Genomic DNA, 26,123 nt, shown 5'->3' with positions numbered 1-26,123 from the left:
AGTTGTATGCTCCACTATTGTTCTATTTACAGAATCGCACAACTTCAAAATGATTCCCACATTTTATGAGGGAGACAGTGGTGAATGGTTATGTCTCTGGGCCAGTAATCCAGAGGCCCAGGCTAATGCTGTGAAGACAGTGGTTCAAATCCCACCATGTCAGCTGATATAACTTACATTCAATTAATAAAATCTGAAATTGAAAACAAGTCTCATGGAGTCCATGAAGCTATCATTGATCATCGTAAAAACCCATCTGATTCACTAAAATCCTTTAGGGAAGGAAATCTGCCACGCTTACCTGGTCTGGCTCTTAACTGCCCTCTGAAATGGTCTAATAAGTCACTCAGTTCAAGGGCAATTAGGGATTGGCTGCAAATGTTGGCCTTACTAGTGATGTTCATATCCTATGAAAGAATAAATTGAAAAAATATATGTTAATGAGGCTGGAAGCTTCAGGTTTTAACCTGTTTTAATAGCTGCAGTGAGGGAGGACCTCGGGGAGAGGATAAGTGGCTTCACAACAATGCTTATGAGCCAGGGGAGTAGTGCTGCTTCCTTGAGCTCCCCCACCCCAACCAAGCTCATCACCATCAGATCCCCACCTCCTCATACAAACTACCACCCTCAGGGGTCTGGATCAAGACTTCTGGGCTTCCCGCACACTACCAGACATTCCCTACTTCATTGCATCAGCAAATAAGAATTTTCCACAATTTTACATCCGATTTTACATCAGCAACACAACCCATCATTTCTACCAGTGCATCTTTTACAGCGGTCAATAACCGAGTTCTGTCTCTTTGAGGCAAAATTACATCACTGGTATTTAGAGGGCTAGAATCAAGCTTTTACAATAATAACTGTTTTCTAGATGGCTGAGGCTGAATGTAGTCTATTGAGGACTCCTATGTCCCTTCAGACCAGGGCTCCACCACTGAACATCATGCCATTATTTTCCAGACATTTACTGATCACATCTATTCCAAATTTGTTGCAATAGGACACAGATTGCTTCCGTTTGGTCTTGTGCCACCAGTGATTTCCTCTGAAAAGGCTAGGGGAGGCTGAAGGCTTCCTGTGTATTCCTGCTCACTCTGGCACACACGTAATGTTAAATGGAGCTGATCTTCAGCACATATCTTGGCACTTTGACATCAACTATCTTGCATCTGCTGTTGAAATCACACAGTGTGGGTCGCCCCGGATTTACTTAAGTTGCGACACTGATAATGTAATTGGTCACAGCTTTAGAATATCAGTTGGTGCCTGCCTGCCCCTTGTAAAGCCTCATCGATGGCCTGTCTCGTGTTAATAAAATTTTAGTAAAATGGGGTGGGGCTGAGGTTGGATGGCTCAATCCAAATATTTTAATCCTTCTCATACCCATCAGTGGGCAGAACGTGTGGGACGGGGTTAAAATTGAGGTCAAATTGTCGTTACCATCCAAATAAAAGGTGTCACGATGGAGATCCCTATGGGTTGCAGCTACCCCTGACTTCCTGGATGATGTATTGAACAATTTTTCTTCCAACGGACCTTGGGAGCCACCTCCTTGACCACCTGTTACCTTACAATAGTGACTATTGTTGTGCTGCTTCCTGCTTTCTCTGATTCTGAGTATTTCACTTTTAATGCTTCCATTTTCACTCAACATGCTCTAATTCTGTCATTTTTTTTCTGGGTCTCTCTATCTTTCATATATATATATGATTATTAGCTTTCCACATCTATCAAAGCGTGCTGACACCCAGAATAACCCGGATTATGCTTTTTTTACCATCCTTTCCCCTGTGAAGCTTCCATTCTTTTTCCCAGTTTCTCCATCTCCATTTCATTTGCCTTGCCCCAATGATTCTAGTTTCTGCATCAGAGCATCTGAAATGCCCTTGTTTTTTCTCTATTAAAGACTTCCTTCCACAATGGTCAACAGTTCTTCTACTCTCCCCTCATTTAAGTCCTTTCACAATCATGATAGTATCTCCTTGTCCTCACCTCATCATGGCCTGGTAACACCTCACCAGCCTTTGCACTAATTCTCCTGATCATCTTCAAACTTTCAATGCAACTGCAGGATGAACATTTACCTCCAACTACATGTTGGCCAGGGGTCCAAACATTCCTTCTGTTTGAGATAGTAGCTCATGTACTTTATCTAATCTAATGTGCTGTATACACTGCTCATGGTGTGGGCTCCTTTACATTAGGGAATCAAAAAACAGATTAGGTGACTACTTTGTTGAAAATCTCCATTCTGCTTGCAAGTGTGACCCAGAACCACCTGTGGCTTGCTACTCAATGCCAACTCTGCCCTCTCCATCATAGTCCTTGAACACTGTTTGATTGAATCTCAGGACAAACTGCAACAACAGTATCGTATCTTTCTCCTAGATAGTCTGTAGCCCTCTAGTCCGGATATCGACTTTACTCACTATAGACCTCTGTTACCTTTATAGCAGGGGGTGCTGGTGATGTATGCCAGGCCCATCACTGCCTGTTTGATTGACATTTGTATTGGGATCCTTCATTGGAATGCTGAACACAGTGGTGGAGGGAGGTGGGGATGGGTGTTTGGAGGCTTGGCCCATAGTGCTGGCTGTTCTTTTCTTTCTCGAAGCTGGTAGACCCGCTGGGGGAAGTTAAAATATGATATGTTTATTTTCCACTCCTGCCCAATTGTTTGAGCTGCCAATGGTTGGCTAAAGCTGTTAAAGTGTAAAGAGATGGAAATATATCATATATTGTATTCCTCCCTTAACATCTCATAATGCAGCCACAAATTTGTGACTCGCTGCACTCTATTCTCAGCCCTAATTTTCCACTGGAATTTCCAAATGGAATTGGATATAAAGGGCACCAGCATAAACTCCGCCCCTAACCATGCGGAAATCATTTATTTGAGGCCATAAAGAAAGAAAGAAGGATTTGCATTTATGTAGCACCTTTCACAACTTCTGAATCTTCCAAATCACTTTACAGCCAATGAAGTATTTTTGATGTGTAGTTCCAGTTGTAATGTGGGAATTGTATGGAATTTTAGCCCTTTGTTTCTAAATGTCTCTCTATCTTTTGCTCTTATTCCTAAAGTGACTCTCCTTGGGTAACCCACCAGCAGATGTGCCCAAAGTAAGAGAACAATGAGACACTAAGCATAATAAGAATTAATGTGATAAATAGACTGTTTAATCAATCGGGTACACCAGCAGCAAAATACAACTTGGAAAATAAATTAATGAGGCAAGAAGCATCTTGACTTTAATTATTGTGCACTGCTGATGGAACAGTACTTTCCTGTTGTGAATTGATAGAATTTCACTGAAGGGATGTGAAATTGCATGGGAAAAAGTAGATGAACCCAATTATGTTCTTGCAACTCATCTGATAACCACGTTAATTTTCACTGGGCAATTAATCCAGATATTGTGGACCATATAAAATACGTAGGTTTTTTAAAAGACATTCCGGTTCACGTTTACATAAATGAAAGCTGACAGTAAATAGAGTGGAATGAATTGATGAAGGGAAGTTGACACTGAACAGAGCACTTCATGTTATAATTTATTAAAACAAAAACCAGACGGTCTCTAGCCAAATAATTAAAGGTTAGCCTAATTTCTGTCAGCAGAAGTAACATTTGAACAGACATTTCCAATTCTAACTGCAGCCAGCACTTGTCTGGCCAGAGTTCCTGAAGTCCATTTTAAATGTGATGTTATCTGCAGGAATGGAGGGAAATTGACCATTGATTGATGATTTGGGGTTGGTAAATCACTGATATTTTAATTATGATTGAGGCCAATGGCTCCATTCATCACTATGAGGGACTAGAACTGTCATTAAAAATCAGGGAGAAAATATTTGGAGATTTAGGCCAGGACTTTTAGCTCTGTGGGCGGTCATGCACCCGACTTGGCCGAGGGCAAAACGATCCATGATATTTTGGTCGGCGGATGCGCACTAGAGTTCGCAGCGTGCCCACCGACAATTAAAAGGCCAATTAAGGCCACTAAAGTTGGCATTTTTTTAGAAAACCTCATCCAGGGAGTGGATGAGGTTTCCAACAGCAAATAAAAATAAAATTAAAATTATAACATTTCATTTATAACAAGTCCCTGCTCATGTGACAGTCACATGAGGGGACATGTTTTAGAACATTTTTTAAATCTTTATTTTTAATGTTCTAAACTCTTCAGCTCCTTGAGGTAGCTCTGTGCCTCAGGGAGCTTTTCCAGCACACACCTGTGTGCATGCGCGAACTTGTGCTCTCACCCTCCTCCCCCTCCCCAACACAGGCAACGCCGACCGCCCCCCCCAGCTGCCTCGCCAAGCCCGACCAACAAGGGAAAAATCCTGCCCCTAATGTTCAGTGAGGGTTGAGGAGGCAGTCTCCAGAGGAGATAATTCCAGATGGAGAGGTGAGAGTGTGTGTGTGAGAATGGGTGGTGATGTCCCTTGAGCTGGCAGTGGGTGAGATGCCAGTGAATATGTGACGTGCTTGAGTGTGGTGAGTTTAGCGTGATGAGATGGTTACCATACCCTGGCTGCATGGATGAGATCATTCATCCTCCATCTGCATTGGATGGCCAACCTCTTCTGTGCAGCATTGGCACCGATCACCACTGCCATCACCTACCAACCAGAGTAGTGATGTTGCCGCCCTCCTGTGGCCAGAGCAGGGGTAGAGGACATCACGGCGGGCCTCTATGGTGTCCATAATGCACTTGAGGGTCATGTCATTAAACAAGGGGCTGCAGTCTTCTTGCCTTTCAGGGCCATGACTTCTTTGTAGCAGTTCTGGGCTGTAGGCACTGAGAGATATGTGCGGCTGCACTTTAAATGTGGCACCTGGTATGATAAAGCAGCAAGGTTACCGTGTGGCGGGTAAATCAGAGACCACCCATCATCGAAACTGTGTGTTTCCCAGGAATGCATGATTAATGAGGCAGGATTGGGATGATATGACATGAAAAGCTGCCACTGCAGCCAGCGAGTAAAGCATTCTTTTTCCCGCCCGCTACCACACTAGTGCAAATCTGGGACAATTCCACCCCATATAGGAGTCATATAGTGAGCTAAAAAGAAAGAGCAATGAGGGAAAAATCCTAGCCCTAATGTTTCAATGTTTTTGGTACTTGGGCTCTCTGAATTAAAAATTGCATAGCTCTATGTGGAGTATATTAATTTTACACCTATCATCAGAAGTCTACTCAGATGGTGCTAATGGAAAGACGAACTGCAATGCTGTTTAGAAAATAAAAGCTGCCTCAGACATTAAAAATTGAGGGGAAAGGTAGGATTTCATTTGAACTAATCAACTGGGCTTTACTAAACAGGTTATGTGTTAGAGAAGTTGTCATGGTGATGCTGAAAAAGAGTCGATTTCAGATGTTGGCCTGTTGCTACCAAGTGGTGTGCAGCAGGAAACAGCTGTGATTGTATATTGCAGCCCTGTCACCAAAATAAATAATTGCAGTCCTTAGAAACTTGGGCAAATGTATTTAAAAAAGCAATTTATTTAATTGATGCTGAACTTTGCATCTATTTTTGTTACAATGTGACAAGGGATTACATCAGCCAGTTTTCACAACTCACACCAGCACTGAGGTCAGCATTGGGTTCTACTACAACAAAAACAGAAACAGAAATACCTGGAAAAACTCAGCAGGTCTGGCAGCATCGGCGGAGGAGAGCACAGTTGATGTTTCGAGTCCTCATGCTGTGTTGGTGGCCATAACAGGCTGAATGTCTTAATTTCTTGGAGTTACTGTTCAGACTTTGTCAAGTATATTTCTCCCTCAAGTTCCTACCTTTTCTCCTCTTCTGAAGGTGCTGACTAATACTTTGGTTACACACAGCCGCACACCCACATGGCCTGTTCGTCATGTTTCAGTCTAGCCGTTGAGTAATGGCGAGTTTTAACCACACTGGAGGCGGGTGTCATAGCCAAGCCAGGAACTGCTGATCATTTAACTTGCAGTGCACTAAAAGACTGGCATTCAGGTTGGAGTTGGGGGAGGAAGCACAGCTTTCTGAAGTACATCTACAGGATTAAGTCTTGTGTGTTGATGCTGCTGCTTTCTCAGTACTCACTCAAACCAAGGCTATGGATGGAATGCAGGCCTGCAAACCTTTGGCCCATCGCTCACTTCTTAAATCTTATTATATCTGAAGCTGAACCTCCAACGAGATGGAGGCTACAAATTTTGGGCTTCTTTTCACAAATTTCTCATGTTAACCCTTGCCCTGCAGCCTAAGATTTAAGATAATTGGCCAAAGAATCAGAGACCAGATGAGAAGCTTTTTCACACAGTGAGTTATTATGATCTGGAATACATCGCTTGAAAGAGTTGAGGAAGCAGTATCACTAACAACTTGCAAAAGGAAACTGGATAAATACTTGCAGGGGAGAAATTTGTAGGGCTATGAGGTAAGAGCAAGAAAGGGGGACTAATTGGATCGCTCTTTCAAAGAGGCAGACTAGGCAGGATGGGTCAAATGATTTCTTTGAAATCTGTAGCATTCCCTGGTTCCAGAATTCAATACTTTCGCACCAGGTAAGTATCAGCCATAGCTCAGTGGGTAGCACTCCCATCTCTGAGTCACAAAGGTTCTGGTTTCAAGTCCCACTCCAGGACTTGAGTACAAAAATCAAGGCTGACACTCCAGTGCGGTACTGCGGGAGTGTTGCACTGTTGGAGGTACCACATTTCAGATGCGATGTTAAACTGAGACACTTCTTGGGTGGATGTAGAAGATCCCATGGCACTATTTCACAGAAGAGCAGGGGAGTTATCTCTGGTGTCCTAGCCAATATTTTTCCCCTAATCAACATTAAAAAATAGATTTATGGGTCATTATCACATTGCTGTTTGTGGGAGCTTGCTGTGTGTAAATTGGCTGCCCTGTTTCTTGCAAGACAACAGTGACTATACTTCATAAGTACTTCATTGGTTGCAGCAAGCCTTCCTGTGAGAGGTGCTGCCCCTTCCTTCCACCCAACTGGAACCCTACCAAACACCCCAGATGATGGAAATTTCAACTCCCAAGGACGAGACTTCATTGGCTGTAAAGCACTTTACGAAATCTGGTGGTTGTGAAAAGTGCTATTTAAATGCAAGTCTTTCTTTGTAGCTCACTATATGACTCCTACATGGGGTGAAGTTGTCCCAGATTTGCACTAGTGCGGTAGCGGGCGGGAAAAAGGATGCTTTACTCGCCGGCCGCAGTGGCAGCTTTTCATGCCATATCATCCCAATCCTGCCTCATTAATCATGCATTCCCAGGAAACACGCAGTTTCGATGATGGGTGGGCTCTGAATTACCCGTCACACCGTAACCTTGCTGCATCATCACGCCAGATGCCACATTTAAAGTGCAGCTGCTCATATTTCTCAGTGCTTCCAGTCTGGGACTGCTACAAAGATGACATGGCCCTGAAAGGCAAGAATACTGCAGCCCCTGGTTTAGTGACATGTCCCTCGAGTGCTTTTTGGACACCATAGAGGCCCGCCGTGATGTCCTCTATCCCCACTCTGGCTGCAGGAGGGGCAGCAACATTACCACTCTGGCTTGGTAGGTGATGACAGGGTGATAAGTGCCAATGCTGCACAGAAGAGGTTGGCCATCCAATGTGGTAGAGGATGAATGATCTCATCTGTGTCGCCAGGGTAAGGCAACCATCTCATCACTCTAAACTCACACACTTAAACCCATCATGCCTTCACTGGCATCTCACTCACTGCCAGCTCAAGGGACATCATCACCCATTCTCAAACACATACCCTCACATGTCCATCTGGTCTTATCTCCTCTGGAGACTGCCTTCTCAGCCCTCATCATCTTGAGGCCACGTGCACAGCTCAACTTGTGCCCCCACATACTCTGGGATACCCTCCTTCCCCAGTACAGCCCTCACCCTGCAGCCTCTTCTTTTGCCTGGGGCCACTTCTCCCCCTTCCCCAATCAAGCCCTAGCCCTGCAGCCATTGAGAACCCACCCCTGCCTTATGGCTCATCTGGTAGGTAGAGACCGGCCCCAGAGCTCCCCTAAAAGTGATGTATTGCTGTCTGTGAAGCCTGGTACTGTTGATCGAAGTGCTGACCGAAGCAAGGCAGGTACACGAACCTCAAAGTCCCAAGCAAAGTGCAGCTCACCAGGTGCACAATGCTTATGTACAGGTGTGAACCATGTTGGTGTGATTGATGCTCGGATGATCCAGTGTGGGGGAGATGATTCCGCCAAGCAGGGCTTAGAATGATATGCAGGTCTATTACAATGAGGTTTCCAACGTCTCACAGCAGGAAATGCGGCCTACCATTGACAGGAAGTCCGGATGATTGCAAACCAGCTTCATTACGTTGTGAAACCGTATTTTGGCCTGCTCACCATATTGTATGATCATGCCGCCAAACATGCCTGATGCCAGTGGGCACAGAAAATTCTGCTCATGGTCTCTGCTGACCCTTTGACACCAAATGGGATGTAGGTTGCTTATTTTTACTTTCTAATCCTCAAAGGGTCATTTTGGTCCTGTTTAAAAGGAGACATCAGCAGTGAACCCACAGCCAACCTGGCATGCCTCAACCACTATGAGGAGTAGGCTCCTCCCACTGAGAGTGCAGATGAGCAGGAGCCTGCTGGCTGCTTGCCAGGCCAACAGGTAAGGATTTGCTTCAACTTTGTCTGCTTGCAAATGAATAATACTCAATCAGTGACTAACAAGCCATTGCCATCTGACAAGTGATCTCTCTACTGTGTGCACAACCATTAACTGCATACCTATTCTAACATGTTGTTCCTTTCATTAGTGTATGTGTGTGTGACTGTTTCTGTGGGCATCCAGTCCAGACACCTCTATTTCAATGAGATTAGATAGACAAGAGAGAGCATCAGGTGGAGCAGCAATTGGAGCAATTAACAGGTGAGTGGCAAATGGAGGGAGTGAGGGCTTGGGCCACACAGGCAGATGTTCCAGGACCCACAGATTTGTTAACTACCAGGAGCTGCAGAGCAAGCTGCAATCATTAATTCACAAAAGCTTTTCATTCAGCCCTTTGAGAATCTTCTGATTTTCCTGCATGGAATGCCAGAAAATGCACAGCGATGCTGCTGCAAACACTGTATTGGCACACGATGGGGTTTTGGAAATCTGCCAAGCACAATCAAAGTTATAGCAACTTCAGGGCATGCCGTGAGGGCAACCAAGGGCAGAGGTGTAAATGATGATCCAGTTTGACTAACCAATGCCTCCCTTCTTTGAAACCTTTGGTTCTAACTGACAGGATTTTCTTGCTTCTGATTTACAGAGATTATGAGATCAGCTCAAGAAGAGTGTGATAGCAGGTCTTGTACTCTTCTGTGCCAAGAAATGAACTGTCCTCACACAGATTCCTGGTTAACTGCAAGGACCAGGCAGCAATTATATTATAGCGGACGTCCAAATAGATGAGAACTTTAACTTTCAGGGTGGGGATCTATCTGTTACTCCAAGCCAGCCCCTCTAAGGTCTACAGATAAGGGAAATAAGAGACAGGAGCAACCAGTTCATGTAGAAGGACATCTTGGCAGAAGAGACAGGGCTAGCTCATGATCCAGCAGAAACCGGGCAATCATCACAATCACACAATCCCTATTGAAAAGCAGCAGTGTATCACCACACTTGCCGCTCCCAGTGAGCTGGCACTTATACAGTTATAAAATGGCTATAGCACAGAAGGAGGCCATTCAGCCCATCATGTCCGTGCTGGCTCTTTGAAAGAACTACTCAGACAGTACTCAGATAGTCCGACTCCACCTGATTTAGATTAGGAAATGGACAATACATGTTCCTTGAAGGGCAATCAGCAGGGAGGCAAATGTTGATGAAAGTTCACATATGTGGAACTAAGAGCTGAACATATTGCACCTTTCTTGAAATACTGGGGTTGCTATATTGGTGAAAAGGAATGTGTAACTTTTGGTGTTTGTGTCAAACATATAATAATGGCACCACAGGCGGGGAGAATTGACCCAGCAATTTCTTCTCTCAGAGGGTAGTGAATGTCTGGAATTCTCTACCCCAGAGAGTTGTGGAGGCTAGATCACTGAGAGTATTCAAAGAGGAGGTAGATAGATTTTTGAAATATCAGGGAGTTGAGGGCTGTGAGAAGCTGGCATGAAAGAAAAGTTGAGGCCTGTGGCAGATCAGCCATGATCTTACTGAATGGCGGGGCAAACTTGTGGGGTCGAATGGCCTACTCCTGCTCCTATTTCTTATGTTCTTACATTCTTATGTTATGAATGCTGCACGCATTTAAAAACAGAGCCTTTAATTTAGTCTTTTTTTAATACCATTTTTGCAACTTCCAGCCTTATCTGTTAGTGCAATCTTAAGTTTGTATGTTCTGTCCCTTCCTGCATAAATGGTGGCATGGAGTGAGTAGGGTTTCTAGATTACCATAAGATTTACAGAATCATAGAATCTCCGAAATTTGCAGCCCAAAGAAGGCCATTCAACCCATCTTGTCTGTGCTGGCCAAAAAGAGTTATCCATACCAATCCCACTTTCCAACTCTCGATCCATAGCCTTCTACACTACGGCACTTGATCTTTCTGCTAAGGGAAATAGGTCCTTCCTATCCACCCTATTTTAGCCATTCACAATTTTATACACCTCAATTAAACCTCTTTTCAGCCTTCTCTGTTCCAAAGAAAAAAACCCCAACCTACCTAATCTTTTCTCATAGCTAAAATTCTCCAGTCCTGACAACAACCTTATAAATTTCCTCTGTTATCACATCCTTCCTGTAACGTGGTGACCAGAACTGTATGCAGTATCCAGGTGTAGCCTAGCTACTGTTTTATACAGTTCGAGCATTACTTCCCTGCTCTTATACTCGATATACCTCAGCTAATAAAGGGAAGTATCCTGTTTACCTTCTTAACCACCTTACCTACTTATCCTACTATCTTCAGAGATACTCCAGCCAATCTGTCCAGACATTGGAATCGCTGTTTCAACATCTTGGTGGTGTGAGTTTGGCATGTGCCTCATTATATTTTCTTTGGTAGCTTCAGGGATCAGGGTATGGAGGGGGTGGGGGATATGCTGTGGTGATTGACTAGCGTCAAAGGCCAGTGCAACAAAGAGTAATTCTAGCAGTCATCCACCATTGACATGCTCCTTCAAACAGTTGCTGATGGTAACAATAAGATCCTGAAAGCTCTAAGAAATAGGAGTATACTCATGGCTGCCATAGTATCGAAGCTACTCTGCAGACCTCTCCCTGGGTTCTCCCCGTTTCCACCAGAGCTGCAGTCTGTGCTGCAATGGAAGTGGAGGCATCAGCCGGCCTTTAGCTGGGGTTTTCCTCCAGATTCCAGTGAAGTTGCCATACGGTCCACTGGTGCCTGCAATGAAGTAAAAGTTCTCCCAATGTTGTTGCAAATGAGAGATGCTGCAAACTAAAGTATGAAGGTATAAAAGTGCATGGAGAGCGGCGGAGACACAGGAGTCCCTATGGCTGGATGAACTTCGGCTTGAAATTAATGAGCTGGAGGGAGAGCTACAGACACTGTGATGCATCAGGGAAGGGGAATATTACCTGGATAGTTTATTCCAGAAGATAGTCACACTCCTTAGGTTAGGGTCTTCTGATTTGGTCAGCAATCAGAGATAGGGGGATGCGACTGAGAGTGAGTCAGGTAAGTGGATTGAGAAGGTATAAGTGGAAGAGCCTAGCCCTTGCAATTGTCCAACAGGCTGGAGGCTCTTGCAGCTTGTACAGATGAGAGTGGGGCTGCAGGGTGGATCAGCAAACTGACCATGGCACTGTGATACACGAAGACATTCAAGTGGGGGCAGTAAATAGGGACGTTGTGATTGTACGGGAAAGTATAGTCAGGGGGATAGACTTAGCACAATGCATTGGAGAGTGTAAGACCAGAAGGCTTGTGTTACCTGCTTGGTACCAGAGTTTGGGACATCTGCTGGAGAGGAATACGGAGTAGGAGGGGAAGGATCCAGTTGTCAGGGTCCATATAGGTACCAACAACATAGATAAGACTAGGAAAGAGGCTCTGCTTAGGGATTGCAGTTTGGCGCTAAATTAAAAAGCAGAACCACAAGGGTAATAATCTCTGGATTACTACCTGAGCTATGTGCAAACTGGCGTAGAGTAAATATGATTAGCGGGATGAATGGGTAGCTCAGAAGCTTGAAAAAATGGTCTTCGATTCATCGGGCACTGGCAACAGTACTGTGGAAAATGGGAGCAGTATCATTGGGACAGTCTTTACCTGAACTGGGACCAGTGTAACTAGGGTGGTAGAGAAGGCTTTAAACTAAGTTGTGGGGGCAAGGGATCATGTGAAGGGAGATAATGTAAATTAAAGAGAAAAGACGAAGCAATAGAGTGATTTGGGTAATGATAACCAGAGTGTGGCGGGAAGGGATAGAGCATACAAACTTAAGAGGGCAGATAAGGCCGGAATTTGCAAAAATGGTAAAACGACTGAATTAAAGGCTCTGTATTTGAATGCGTGCAGCATTCATAACATAAGAACATAAGAATATAAGAAATATGAGCAGGAGTAGGCCATTCGGTCCCTCAAGTCTGCCCCGCCATTCAATAAGATCATGGCTGATCAGCCCTAGGCCTCAACTCCTCTTTCGTACCAGCTCCTCATAGCCTTTACCTCCTCAATATTTCAAAAATCTAACTACCTCTGCTTTAAATACTTTCAGTGACCTAGCCTCCACACCTCTCTGGGGTAGAGAATTCTAGACATTCACTATCCTCGGGGAGAAGAAATTCCTTCCTATCTCAGTTTTAAATGAATGTCCCCTTATTTTGTAACTATGTCCCCTAGTTCAAGATTCCCCCACTAGTAGAAACATCTTCTCAACATCTACCCTGTCAAGCCCCCTCAGAATCTTATACCTTTCAATAAGATCACCCCTCATTCTTCTAAACTCTAATGAATAAAGACGTAACCTGTTTAGCCGTTCTTGTTAAGTCAACCCCTTCATCCCAGGAATCAGCCTAGTCAATCTCTTCTGAGCTGCCTCCAAAGTCAATGTATCCTTTCTTAAATAAGGGGACCAAAACTGTACACAGTAATCCAGGTGCAGCCTCACCAACACCCTGTACAGTTGTGAAAAGACTTCCCTATTTTTAAACTTCAGCAATACAGGCCAAGATTCTATTTGCCTCCTAAATGACTTGCTGCATCCACATGATAACATTTTGTATTTCATGAAGAAGAACACCCAGATCCCTCCATGCTGCACTTTTTTGGAGTCTATCTCCATTTAAATAATAGTCTGCCTTTTGATTTTTCCTACCAAAGTGCATAACCTAACACTATTCTACACTGAACTCCATTTGCCAAGTTTTTGCCCACTCACTCAACCTGTCTATATCCCCTTGCAGATTCCTTATGTCCTCATCACAACATGCCCTCCCACCTATTTTTGTATCATCAGCAAATTTGGATACATTACACTCTGCCCCCCTCTCCAAGTCATTAATATAGATAGTAAATAATTGAGGCTCTAGGACTGATCCTTGTGGTCTTTCCAACCTCAAAAAGACCCATTAATCCCGACTCTCTGTCTTCTGTGTATTAACCAATTCTCAATCCACACTAATACATTACCCCCAATACCATGATCTCCTATCCTTTGCAATAACCTTTTGTGGCACCTCATCTAATGCCTTCTGGAAATCCAAAGACACTACATCTACCGGTTCCCCTTTATCAACTCTGCTTGTTATATCCTCAAAGAACTCTGGCAAATTTGTCAAACATGGGGCAGAATTTTACATTTGGCATGCAGGCAGGTGCCTGACACATCGGAAAGTAATATGATGCGTGATGGTGTCAAGCATGGGTCCTGACGTCTTCGCAGTGTCTCGCGATATTTTGTTCAGCAGGCGCGTACCAGAGTCGGCTGCACACCTGCCTATAATTGAAAGGCCTGTTAAGGTCATTAACGAACTAGTTAACTTCAAATTTATGCTGCCTGTCCAACCTAACGGTTGGCGGGCAGGCGAAAAGGCCAAACAGCCTTTATGTATTTTAGGAAACTTCATCCATGATGAATTGGAAGCCTGAATCCAGAGGCTTGCCATCTGACTTGGACCTCACAGATGCCTCTTCCTCAGCAGCCCTCCGAGAGCCGGGGAGCTCGGCTGAACCTGCCTCCTCCTGCTGTGGACACGTGTCCATGCGGTGACCACCAAATTGTGAACCCGAGCCTGCTCTAAATCTAGGTTCCACCGAGGTGTGTCTCTGTGCTGGTGCAGGGTGTGGGTAAGGGCTGTGATAAGTCTTCCAGGCTGCTTATTTCCAGCTCTTAATGGAGGAGGTGTCCTCTTGGCTGAAGGTAAGGACGTGGATGGAGCTGAGGGACTGGCTGGCTGAAGGTGTTGGTCGCTTGTCAGGGCTCCCACTGAACCAAAGTAGAGATAATTAGTACATGGCAGCAGAGTCAAAAGCAGGAAAGCGAGCTCTCACTGTTGCATTGAGAGAGGGATGATGTGGTGCAGGATCCTCATGTGGGTGTTTGCTGCCAAACTCACCATTGGTGCAGGCAGTGTCCATGTCCTCACCACTCAGCACGATGGCACACTCCTCAAAGTGAGGGAGGGGCCTAATGTGGGCCACTCCAACCCCGGTCTGGGACCTCTCCCTGCTGTTGTGAGCCAGCTTCTCCTGCATGAAAACAGATGGAGAGAGTGTGAGCAAGACACATGGCACTTCATGGAATATTTGTGTGGTGAGCCGTGCCATGGACAGAATGAAGATGTGAGCTCGAGGGGATATGAGCCTGATGGAGATGTGAGGATGTGTGTGAGATTAATGATGTTGTACCTTGAGGTGTGAGATCCCTGTGGGTGTGTGATGGGTTTGTGAGTGTGTGAGTTGAGAGTGATGAGGCGGTTGACTTACCCTGGCGGGATGGATGAGACCATTCATTCTCTTGTGGCACTGGGTGGCTGTCCTCTTATGCAGGGCATTGGTGCTGATCACTGCTGCCATCACCTCCCATGCTGGATTAGTGATTTTGCTGCCCCTCCTGCAGCCAGAGCGGGGGATGGTGGGGGGCTAGTGGTAGAGGACATCAGAACAGACCTCCATCGTGTCCAAAAGACGCTCGAAGAACATGCCTTTAAATGGGGGGGGGGGCTGCCATTTTCTTGCCTTTTGGGGCCATGCCTTCTTTGCAGGAGTCCTCAGCTGGAAGCACCGAGAGGTGTTCATGTGGCTGCACTTTAAATATGGCATTTGGCATGGTAAAGCAGCGAGGTGATGGCGTGTTGGGTGAATGAGAGTCCGCCCTCTATCGAAATGGCATGTTTACCAGGAATGCATGATTAATGAGGTGGGATTGGGAAGATATAGTGTGAAAACCTGCCATTGCGGCCAGTGGGTAAAACGTCCTTTTTCCTGCCCATTACCGTGCTTAGTGTAAATCTGGGATGATTCCATCCTATAGGTCAATTAGCTTAACATCTGTCATAGGTAAATTGCTAGAATCATTATTAAGGAGGTTATGGCACGATGATTAGAAAATCATAATACAATCCGGCAGAATCAACATGGTTTTGTGAAAGGCAAATTGTGTTTAACTAATTTATTGGAGTTCTTTGAGGAAGTAACAATCAAGGTGGATAAAGGGGAACCTGTAGATGTGGCGTACTTGGATTTCCAAAAGGCATTTGATAAGGTGCCACATGAAAGGTTACTACTCAAAATAAGAGCACCTGGTATAGAGAGTAACACATTAGCATGGATAAAGGAATGTTTAGCTAACAGGAAGCAGAGTAGGAATAAATGGGCCATTTTCATGTTTTCATTTACAATCTACATCAAAAACTTGGATGAAGGGACTGAATCTATGGTAGCTATATTTGCCAATGACACCAAGATAGGTGGAAAGTGAGTCGTCAAGAGGGGGTAAAGCATCTACAAAGGGATATAAATAGTTAAGTGAGTGGGCAAAATATTTTACAGATGGGGTATAATGTGCAAAAGTGTGAACTTGTCCACTTTGGCAGGAAGAATGGAAAAATCATATGCCGTTTAAATGGAGAGAGATTGTAGAACTTGGTAGTATGGAGGGATCTCAGTGTCCTGGTGCATGAATCACAAAAAGTTAGTATGCAAGTACAGCAAGTAATTAGGGAGACAAGTGGAATGTTGGTGTTTATTGCAAGGGGAATGGAATATAAAAGTAGAGAAGTATTACTGCAGGCTGTTGGTGAGACTACAACTGGGGTACTGTGTACAGTTTTGGTCTCCTTATTTGAAAAAGGACATCATTGAGTTAGAAATAGTTTAGAGAAGGTTCACTCGACTTGATTCTGGGATGGATGGCTTATCTTATGAAGAAAGGTTTGGCAGGTTGGGCCTATACCCGATGGAATTTAGAAGAATGAGGGGTGATCTTATGAAAACATATAAGATCCTGAGGGGACTTGATAAGTGGATACCGGGAGGATATTTCCTTTTATGGAGGAGACTAGAACTAGAGGACACAGTTTAAGAATAAGTGGTCTCCCATTTAGGACAGAGATGAGAAGAAATTTTTCCTCTCAGATGTTATTAGTCTGTGGAATTCTCTTCCCCAGAAAGCAGTGGAGGCTGGGCCATTTTATTTATTCAAGGCTGAGTTAGATAGATTCTTGCTACACATGGGAGTCAAGTGGTATGGGGGACAGACAGGAAAGTGGAGTTGAGGACATAATTAGATCAGCCACGATCTTATCAAATGGTGGAGCAGGCTCGAGGGCTCATAGAACTATCCTACTCCTAAGTCCTATGTTCTGATATAATTGAATGTCACGTCAGTTATTTGTCTCACATCTGTAAATATTGGCCTCAGAACCATCATGGAGCTACAATGTTCCTCAAACATCCTTCCTTTCAGGTGAGTACCCATGAGGTTTGGGACCTATAAATCTTTCTCTATGGCCATCATTGGAAGGTGACATCTCCACTAACTTTGCAATCCTCTGGCTCCATTGTGTTTTGTGAATCACCTTGTGTCAAATCTTCATTAAGACCATAAAATTAGGTGGAAGTATCTGAGCTGGTGCCTGGGAATTAAGAAGCGCGTGATACAGGGGGTGTGTTGGAGAGGATTGGAGCATAGGAACAGGAGGCAGACATTTTGTGCTGTAATTGTGCTGGAGTGAGGTTCAGTCTGCTTTCATCTCCCTCTTCATCATGATCCTAATGATCATCATCATTGTTGGCTGTAAGGTTAAGTCTCTTTTCATTTTTCTCTTCCTCATCATTATTTTCCTCCTCTTTTGCTGTCTTTCCCTCATTATGATAGTGGATTTGCAGAATGGAGGGTATAGGTTAAAAATGGATGTGGTGGAATGTTGTGCCTGTATGGGTGTTACAAAAATACCTGTGTGAATCAATCATCAACCTGGCACTCAACATCTCCCTCAACAAGAGCAGGGGGTCCTTTTGATGAGCTCCATGGCTTTTTCCTCATATTTAGTTGGCTTGCTGGCATGAAAACCCAGGACTCTGTAGCTCCTTAATTTAATTTTGCTGAGGGGAGCTTGGAGGGTTCACAGAAACAGAATCGTTACAATGCAGAAGGAGGCCATTTGACCTATTGTGTCTGCACCGGCTCTCTGAATGAGCAACCCATTTGACCCATTGTGTCTGCTCTCTGAATGAGCAACTCACCTACTGCCAAACTCCCACCTTTTCCCCATAACCCTGCACATTGTTCCTTTTCAGGTAGCAGAATAATTCCCCTTTGAAAGCCTCAATTGAACCTGCCTCCATCAGACTCCCAGGCAGTGCATTCCAGACCTATTCCAGAAGTTTTTCCTCATATAGCTTTTGCTTCTTTTGCCAATTACTTTAAAACTGTGTCCTCTAGTTCTCAATCCTTTCATGAGTGGAGCAGTTTCTTCCTATCTTCTCTATCCAGGTCCCTCATGATTTTGAATACGTCTATCAAATCTCCTTTCAACCTTCTCTTCTCCAAGTAAACAGTCCTAACTTCTTCAGTCTATCTTCGTAACTGAAGTTCGTCATCCATGGAACCATTCTTGTGAATATTTTCTGCATTCTCTCAAATGTTCGTTTGATAGTACAGAACTTGAATATTGCTGAAAAAAGAGGCATGCTGAAGCTTTTTGTCTTGCACTCATCAGGACACTTGCAAAAATACCAATATAAGGGGAAAACAACAATTTCTACTGTATGAGAACAGCATGCTGATTGGTTGGCAAGTGAACTCTGATTGGTAGAGACGTTGTCATGGAGAATGCACCAGTTCATGGTAACTGCATAGTAAATGCTGGTTAGCTATTCCTGACGCCAACTCTCTTTCATCTTAGAAGTAAATAGACAGTTTACATCACAACTGTTTATAGCCTGATACTTTCAACGCCTTTCTGGGATTTTGGGAGATTCAGATTCTTCCCCATTGCCTCAAACCATGAACACCTTACACCATTACAGGGGAGGTGATGGCATGTGGTATTGTTGCTAGCCTGTAATCCAGAGACTCAGGGTAATGCTCTGTGTGGTCTTGGGTTCGAATCCCACCATGATAGATGATGAAATTTAAATTCAATAAAAGTCTGGAATTAAGAGTCTAATGATAGCTATGAAACCATTGTCAATTGTTGTAAAAACTCATCTGGTTCATTAATGCCCTTTAGGGAAGGAAATCTGCTGTCCTTACTTGGCCTGCATGTGACTCTAGGCCCACACCAATGTGGTTGGCCGTGAAAAGTCCTCTGAACAAGGGCAATTAAGAATGGGTAATAAATGCCAGCCTAGCCAGTGACACCCACATTGCCCCAGCAATACAACTTGGGCCAACTTTGCTCTTTAACTGCCCAGGACTGTTGTCAAGCATACTTCAGAACTGGTCACATGACTCCTCCATTTTCCCTCAAGTTAAAGACAAAGATCCAAACACAACAATCTTATATACCTCACTAGTGTAACAAGAAGCCTCATAAGAATATTGATGAGACATGTGTTGAACTTATCTAAGGGGTGAATTTTCTCTCCGTCGGGTGGGCCGTTCAGAAGCTGGCGCGGGCGGGCGCGGAGCCAATCACTGCCCACGATCGGCTCTGTGCTGCCAATTAAGGCCCACCCAGTGTGAAGCACGGCTCCCGAAAATAGCGGGTGGTAGCGGGTGTGCAATGGCCGCTGGGTCCAATGGCGACCCGGCTTCCTGTTGAAATGGAGCGCAGGCAGCTTTGCAAAGGCTGTTCATCCTGGCCGACTGAAGGGCTCCCCAGAGCGCTGCTGGAGAGCAGGTCAGGCAGGAGGGTTGGGCATCAGGGCAGTGTGCCCCTTGGTTTTCTGATGGGGGCCTAGCTGCCCTCCTGGAGGAGGTGGCAGCACAGTGGGAGGTCCTCATTCTGAGGGATGGGAGGCAGATTCCCCCCACCTGACCAAAAGTGCCTGGGAGCAGGTGGCTGATATAGTCAGCTCCCATGATGTAGTGCGATGTACGTGGGTTCTGTTCTGACTTCTTGCGCTCGGGAAGGGTGAGTACCATGTTGGCAGAGGTCGCTTAACACAGCAGGTAGGCTTTCCTCCCAAGTCTCCTCTCCGCCACTCAACTCTGAGTGCAGTTACATCATTGAATCCTTCTCGGCTTGTTTCCCTCACTGGGTGGGCCAGCGGATATTGCCTATGCCTAGTTCACTATGCAGTGCTGAGATGGGTTCTGCACCCACAGCATGTGTGACACTGACACCCAGAGTACAGTTTTGGGGGCTACCTCAAGATTCTGCACCTAGGTGCAGTGCTGGAACTGCAAACCATGTCAAAGTCAGGCTGCTGACATGCTGGGAGGGGAGCTTCCAGGCACCCATCCATCTGCTGTCCTTGGGGTTCCTGCTGTGCTTGTGCATCCTTGTTTTGCAAGGTTAGACTATGTGGTGGAGGCAGCATGTGGGCAAGGGGCGATCAGCCCTGGCTTCTTGGTGTGAGTGTGCAGCAGCTGGGTGACGATTCACTGGAGCCCTGCAATGTCCCACTTTGGTTGAGGTGGCAGGGATGCAATGGGAATCCAGGTACAGGCTGGACTAATCAATGCTCCTCTCTCCTTTTCAGGAGAAGACTGCACACAACACCGCCGTGGGGATGTGGACTGGTGGAGGCCAGGCCCAGTTGGCCATAATCACCAGATACGAGCAGGAGGCGATGGATCTGGGGATGTACCATGCGCCCAGGTCCGCTGGTGCTGGTGAGGCTGGGGTGCCTGGGGGAGGTAAGATTGCTGAGCACTGAGGTCACCATATATGTCCCAGCAGCCATGGCACAGCTGAATGCTCAATGATTGAAGTTTGCAACATGGGTTTCCCATTGATTATGGAAGGATGAGCGTATACTGATCCGAGGGACAGGCATGCACATTGACATTGTCTGCACTTTAACTAATCAAATGTCCTTGTTCTTCCTTTCAGCATCACCGGAGCAGGGCTAGGAATAGGAGGCAGAGGGGCCACCTCTCATCCCTGAGGGCCCTGAACAATTGGACTCACCAGCGTCACACCATCTCTGCCAGGCAGGCACCAGCGCAGATACTAGTATCTCGGTGGGATTCCTGGGGCACAGCAGTGAGGCCATTTCACCCTCGCTTGAGGTGCAGGCAGAGACAGAGTGCCCATGGCGCTGGCAGTCAGAGGACTCCTGGGGACCAGGAACATGCTCAGTTGGTGCCTCTGGAGTCGTCCGTGAGGCAGCGGGCGCTGGAAGTGCAGCAAGGTGTGTGAGACGATCTGGCGGAGATATATGAGGCTATGCGTGGCATGGTGCCCATGCTGGAGGAGTCCACGAGGACCATCACTGAAGCAATGAGCCTCATGGCTGAGCGCCATGCATTCTCCATGGAGAGAGTGGCGACTATCATGGAAAGGCTCCCCCAGGAGAACAATCAGGGCCTCCTGGTGTTGCGCTCGGACCTGCAAGCCCTCACAGTGGCAACGATGTCAGCTGGTCAGAGCAAGTGTGGGAGGTGGTTTGGGCACCAAGTATCCCAGCTCGGTGCCCATCCATCTACAGTGAGCAGGGAGGTCCGAAGTGACCTCACGTTGGTGCAGCAGCTGCCTGTCGTCTCTGTGGCTCCTCTCAGGGCGCTCCAGATGAGGGCAGCAGCTACTCTGCCCCTCTGCCAGTGACCGTGACATCCGATGAGGCTGTGGCGATTGGGGAGATGCCAGCTGTGGAACTGGTTGGTCCCTCCCAGGCGGGGCGATTAAATGCTCCATGGGCCAGAGGACATCCGCCAAGGTCACCGAGGCCAACAGGACAGCAGAGTCAGGTGCCAGCGAGGGGGGAGCACCTAGACGTAGCACCCAGAAATGTAAACTTAAGGCACCTTATGCACACCACTGGCTTCTCACTGGTGGTTTTATGTTGCCTCGCTATGAGTTCATGACCACTCGGTGTGATGCGTAACACATTTGTAGTTTTTTTTTTGTACTTCATTTTGTTAGGTCATTAAATTTTGATTTGTGAGTATAGCTCAGGGTGATTCCTTACTTCTGCAGGTGGATTAGAACCCATGATGTTATGAGTGACTTGTTCGACATTGAGCTTTATTGCCAAGGGCATTAGTTAATGTTCCTACCCAGGCTAATTTAGCACTTAGTTATCGAGAATGGAGCCTGCAGCCCTGGCATGTGTTGAAGGTCTATCTATAGTGAGCTAGCTGAAGGTTTGTTGGATTAAAGCCTCCCGGGTGTCCCTGCCTCCCTGCAGTATGCCCAGGTCAGCGCCTACCCCCTCAGCGTTCTCCTGAGCGTGCTCATCCTTGGACTCACAACTGGACTCATCGTGAGCATCCGGAGCAACTGTGTCTACATTTTCCTCATCCACAGGGTCGTTGCTTTCCAGCGGCAGATTGTGGAGAGTGCAGCGTGCACCCACCATCAGTGACACACGATCTGGGGGGTATTGCAGCGCATCCCCTGAACGGTCCAAGCGTCAGAAGCACATCTTGAGAAGACTGATGACTCTCACCATCACAGCCCTTGTGGTGCTGTGGCTCCTATTGTACCGCTGCTCAGCTTCTGTTCTTGGATGGTGGAGAGGCACCATGATCCATCTTCTGAGGGGATAGCCCTTGTCACCCAGCAACCATCCATCCAGCTGGGCTGGAGCACTGAAGAGCCCCGGCACCTGGGAGCGTCTCAGGATGTAAGCGTCATGGGAGCTGCCTGGGTACCTTGCACAGACTTGTAGAATCTGCATCCCGTGATCACACACTATCTGCACATTCATGGAGTGGAAGCCCTTCCTGTTGACAAAGGCACCGGGCTCACCTGCTGGCGCCTTGACGGCCACATGTGTACAGTCTATTGCACCCTGGACACGGGGGAAGCCAGCAATGGCTGTGAAGCCCCTGGCTTGCTGTGCCTGGCTGGCCTTGTCCCAGCAGTAGTGGATGAAAGTCAATGCACGCCAGAACAGAGTGTCTGTGACCTGCTTGACACAAGTGTGGACAGCTGATTGGGAGACACTGCAAAGATCACCCACCAACCCCTGGAAGGAGCCAGTGGCATAGAAGTTGAGGGCAGCCATGACCTTCAGTGCCACTGGCATGGGGTGTCCACCCAAACAGTTGGCACAGATCTCAGGGCCTATCATCTGACAGATGGAGGTCACTGTCTCCCTTGAGAGATGGAGCCTCCTTTGGCACTGAACCCCAGTCATACTGAGGTAGTTGCTTCACCACTTGTAAACCCTGGCAGCAGGATAGTGGCATCTTCTGCAGCTCCTTCCGCAATTCCTGTTGGCCCTGTGCCCCTTGTGCCTGCACCTCTCCTCCCAAAGGTGGCTTCCCTGGAGGCTGAATGTGGACTCCAGGCCTCCCCGCCTCCCCTCCTGGCCGTCCCTTCCTCCTCAGAGGAGGTGCCTCCAGTGGAGAGCACAACTCCAATTCCCAGGCTAAGGGAAGGTTCCCTGAAACCAGCAAGGCCCAAGAAATGATGTTGACTCAGAGTCCAGGCCTGAAGCCTGTTACTGCTGTCCAAGCAGCTGTGAAGAGTTTTCAACATTCCTGCTCACACAGGCAAGTAGCAGTAACTGTAAGCATTAAATGTCTGACAAATAACACTTGTGACCCCACTCACCCCTCTTATCCCGCCTGTGGATGAGGTTTATACAAATGTCTCCGACCTGCCTGCCCATTGCACCTGTGCGACGACTTGAAGATTGCACGGACCCTGAAAAATCCCTGACAATTGCTGCCTCAAGAGCCTTAAGTGACTCATTAAAAAATGGCAGGCGCGCATCGGAGATCATCATGCGCCCATCCACCTAACTGTCGCGATGGTGTGCGGTGACGTTGGGACGTTCACCCGATGTCACCGCGCGTCAATTTATGCATCGGCATGTGGGGCCCACCCCCACAAGCTGATGAGAAAATTCTGGTCTAAGAGTCAATTGAGTCAAGAACTAACTCCGCCCTAATCTGATTGTCTGACAGTCTGTTGATTAAGTGTGCAGACTGAACTGTCTTTCTAAAGAATGCACTCTTATTTCCCTGCTTTCCAGCAGCCTGCACCCATTTTATCTGGGATCTATGCCTTTTGACTAAGATCAAGTGTAGTATCTGTTCTTATCAGTTGCTTCTGCTTATGCAGGCTTCAGTGCCTAACATTGGGAACTTAAAGAGGTGATGGCTGCAACCAGTCGAGCCTCAAATGAGGGGGTACGTAGCACTGTTAGGGTGACAGAGAAGGACAGCAGGGAGGTACATCCATTGACCGTGCGTTCTTCGCTAAGAGAATCCTTATGGAGTCCTGTGGATTTGAAGCTGTGGAGATCTGCTGTCTGCAAGACTTCTCCTGGGCTGGATAATCTGATGTGACCTTCAAGAATGTTGCTGCCTGCGTCAAGTTCCTGAAGGTGTTCAAGGAGGAGAGAAAATCCTCATGGTGGAGCCACTCTTTGCACTGCCATTGCAACAGGACCATGCGGTGACTGTGCACCTCTACAACCCCCATGTTCCTGTCGCTGATGTGCTCACCTTCCTTGTCAGGTACGTCGACAAGGTCGGGCACTGCACCGAGGTTAAAGACGCCTTCAGGCTTTGGACCAGCAAACGCCAGGTCAAGGTCACACTTAAGATGAATGGTAAGGGAGCAACCCTCCACCCTCCTTCTGGCTTTGCTATTGGGGGAAGCCGTGGCTACCTTATCTACACTGGGCAGCCCAAACTTTGTCACTCATGCAGCAAATCTGGTCATGTGGCGGCCTCTGCAAGAATTGCAAACAGGAAGGGCACCAGACAAAGGACTACAAACAGACTAAGTGCTGCAACCTGTGTGGCGAGGCAGGCCACCTCTACAAGACATGCTCCAAACGCTGCCTCAGTGATGCACAGGCAGCCAAAGCCAATGAGGGGCAAGCAGACGAAATGGTCAGTGTCACTACTGCCAAGGACACTTGCAAACCTCCACCCACCAAGGCATTCAGTAAGCACAATGGGACAAAGGAGGACATGGAGAGAGACAAGATGAAGGAAAACATTGAGGCAGCAGATGGCCAAACAACCTCACTGCCCCTGAACCTCCCACTCCTCAGCAGAGAGAATCAATGGAGGAGGAACCAGCAGACAATCAACCAGGGGGAGTGGCAGCTGGTGAAGAGAGCCAAAAAGAAGAAGGGTCTAAGAACGACCAAGCCACTTCCCAGACGAGTCGCAAGAGGCAACTCCCATCCAACATGGATAACAAGGGCTGCTGCTCTTCAGACAAAGAAGGGCAAGGGCGGCACCACCAGAAAAAGCGGCAAAGCTCTAGGGAGGTGGAGGACAAGGCACCCGAGATCCAGAACATTAGAGACAATGAAGAGACCAGCACACCCCAACTTTGCCCACAACTTGAAGACGCCAGCGTACCCCTGCCCCAGGAATCTGGGAGCAGTGAAGCGCTCAGTGTAACCCAGCACTTTTGGGAAGCTGGGAGTAGCAACACCTCGGAGGGGGAGTGGATTGGAGAGACTTCCCCAATAGAGAACAATTCAAACCTCGCTCCTTGCATGAAGCCCCCGTTGCCACCTGAGTGGAACATCTCCAATGGGCCGGTTCAGGACAGTTTCCTCAGCCCATCCAAAGTGAGACAATTTGTGAACACTATGGGTATGGAGGAGCAGACCAAAGAACTGGAACTCTCAAAGACAACAGGTTTGGTAAGTGACAAAATGCTTTAAAAATGGGGATAACGATTGTATCCATTAACATGTGCAGTGTTAAATCTACTACGCGATGTGTTGCGACCTTGGATTACCTTGCCAAGGTCAAAGCTGACCTGTTGTTTCTGCAGGAGTGTGCGATACTGTACCTCAGCTCCTGCAGCAGTGGTCATGATGGTGGTCCCATGGGCCATCGATCTGGTCGGGAGGAAACGACTCATGTTCCTCCGGCCTGGGTATTCTGCTGTAGGGAGGCAACTTCAAGGTTAAGGAGGTGATGGGTGGGCACCTCCTTGTAGCAGACGTAATGTACAAGAATGCTCCACTCTGGTTAATTAATGTGTACACCCCGGCACAAAAGAGCGAGTGGCTGGCGGTCCTTCAGCAGCTCCCACTGCTGCTGGCGACTTCCAGGCTGATCATTCTGGGTGGTGACTTCAACTGCATCGTCGATACAGCTGGATGATCTGGCAGGGCCGACAGCAGATTGGACGCCATGTCCAGGTTCCTGATGGGAACCCTGTAGGTGGAGCAGAGCGAAGATACACCTGCTCAAGGCAAGACGGGTCCAGCTGTTCCAGGATAGATTTCCTGTTTGTGTCCCGCGTGTTCACAGTCAGATCCAACAACATCAAGCCAGTGTTCTTCTCTGACCACTACCTCCTACTGGCTGACTGTCACTTACAGGAGGACCAGAGGGTTGGCAGAGGAACATGGATGCTGAACATGCAACTGCTGACCCCAGAGAACATTGAGGAGCTCAAGAGAGATTACAAAGTTTGGAGAACTGTGAATCCCCTCTTTGAGTCCCTGACACATTGCTGGGAAACAATCAAGGAAAACATCAAGAAGTTTTTCATCCTCAAAGGTGTCCAGAAGGCTAGAAAGGAACAGAAGGAAATGTCCTGGCTCCAGAAAAACATGCAGAACCTGCT

Source organism: Carcharodon carcharias, chromosome 5, assembly GCF_017639515.1.
Source record: "Carcharodon carcharias isolate sCarCar2 chromosome 5, sCarCar2.pri, whole genome shotgun sequence".
Taxonomy (NCBI): domain Eukaryota; kingdom Metazoa; phylum Chordata; class Chondrichthyes; order Lamniformes; family Lamnidae; genus Carcharodon; species Carcharodon carcharias.
The sequence above is the reverse complement of the archived record's forward strand: the minus strand, read 5'-3'. Positions refer to the sequence as shown.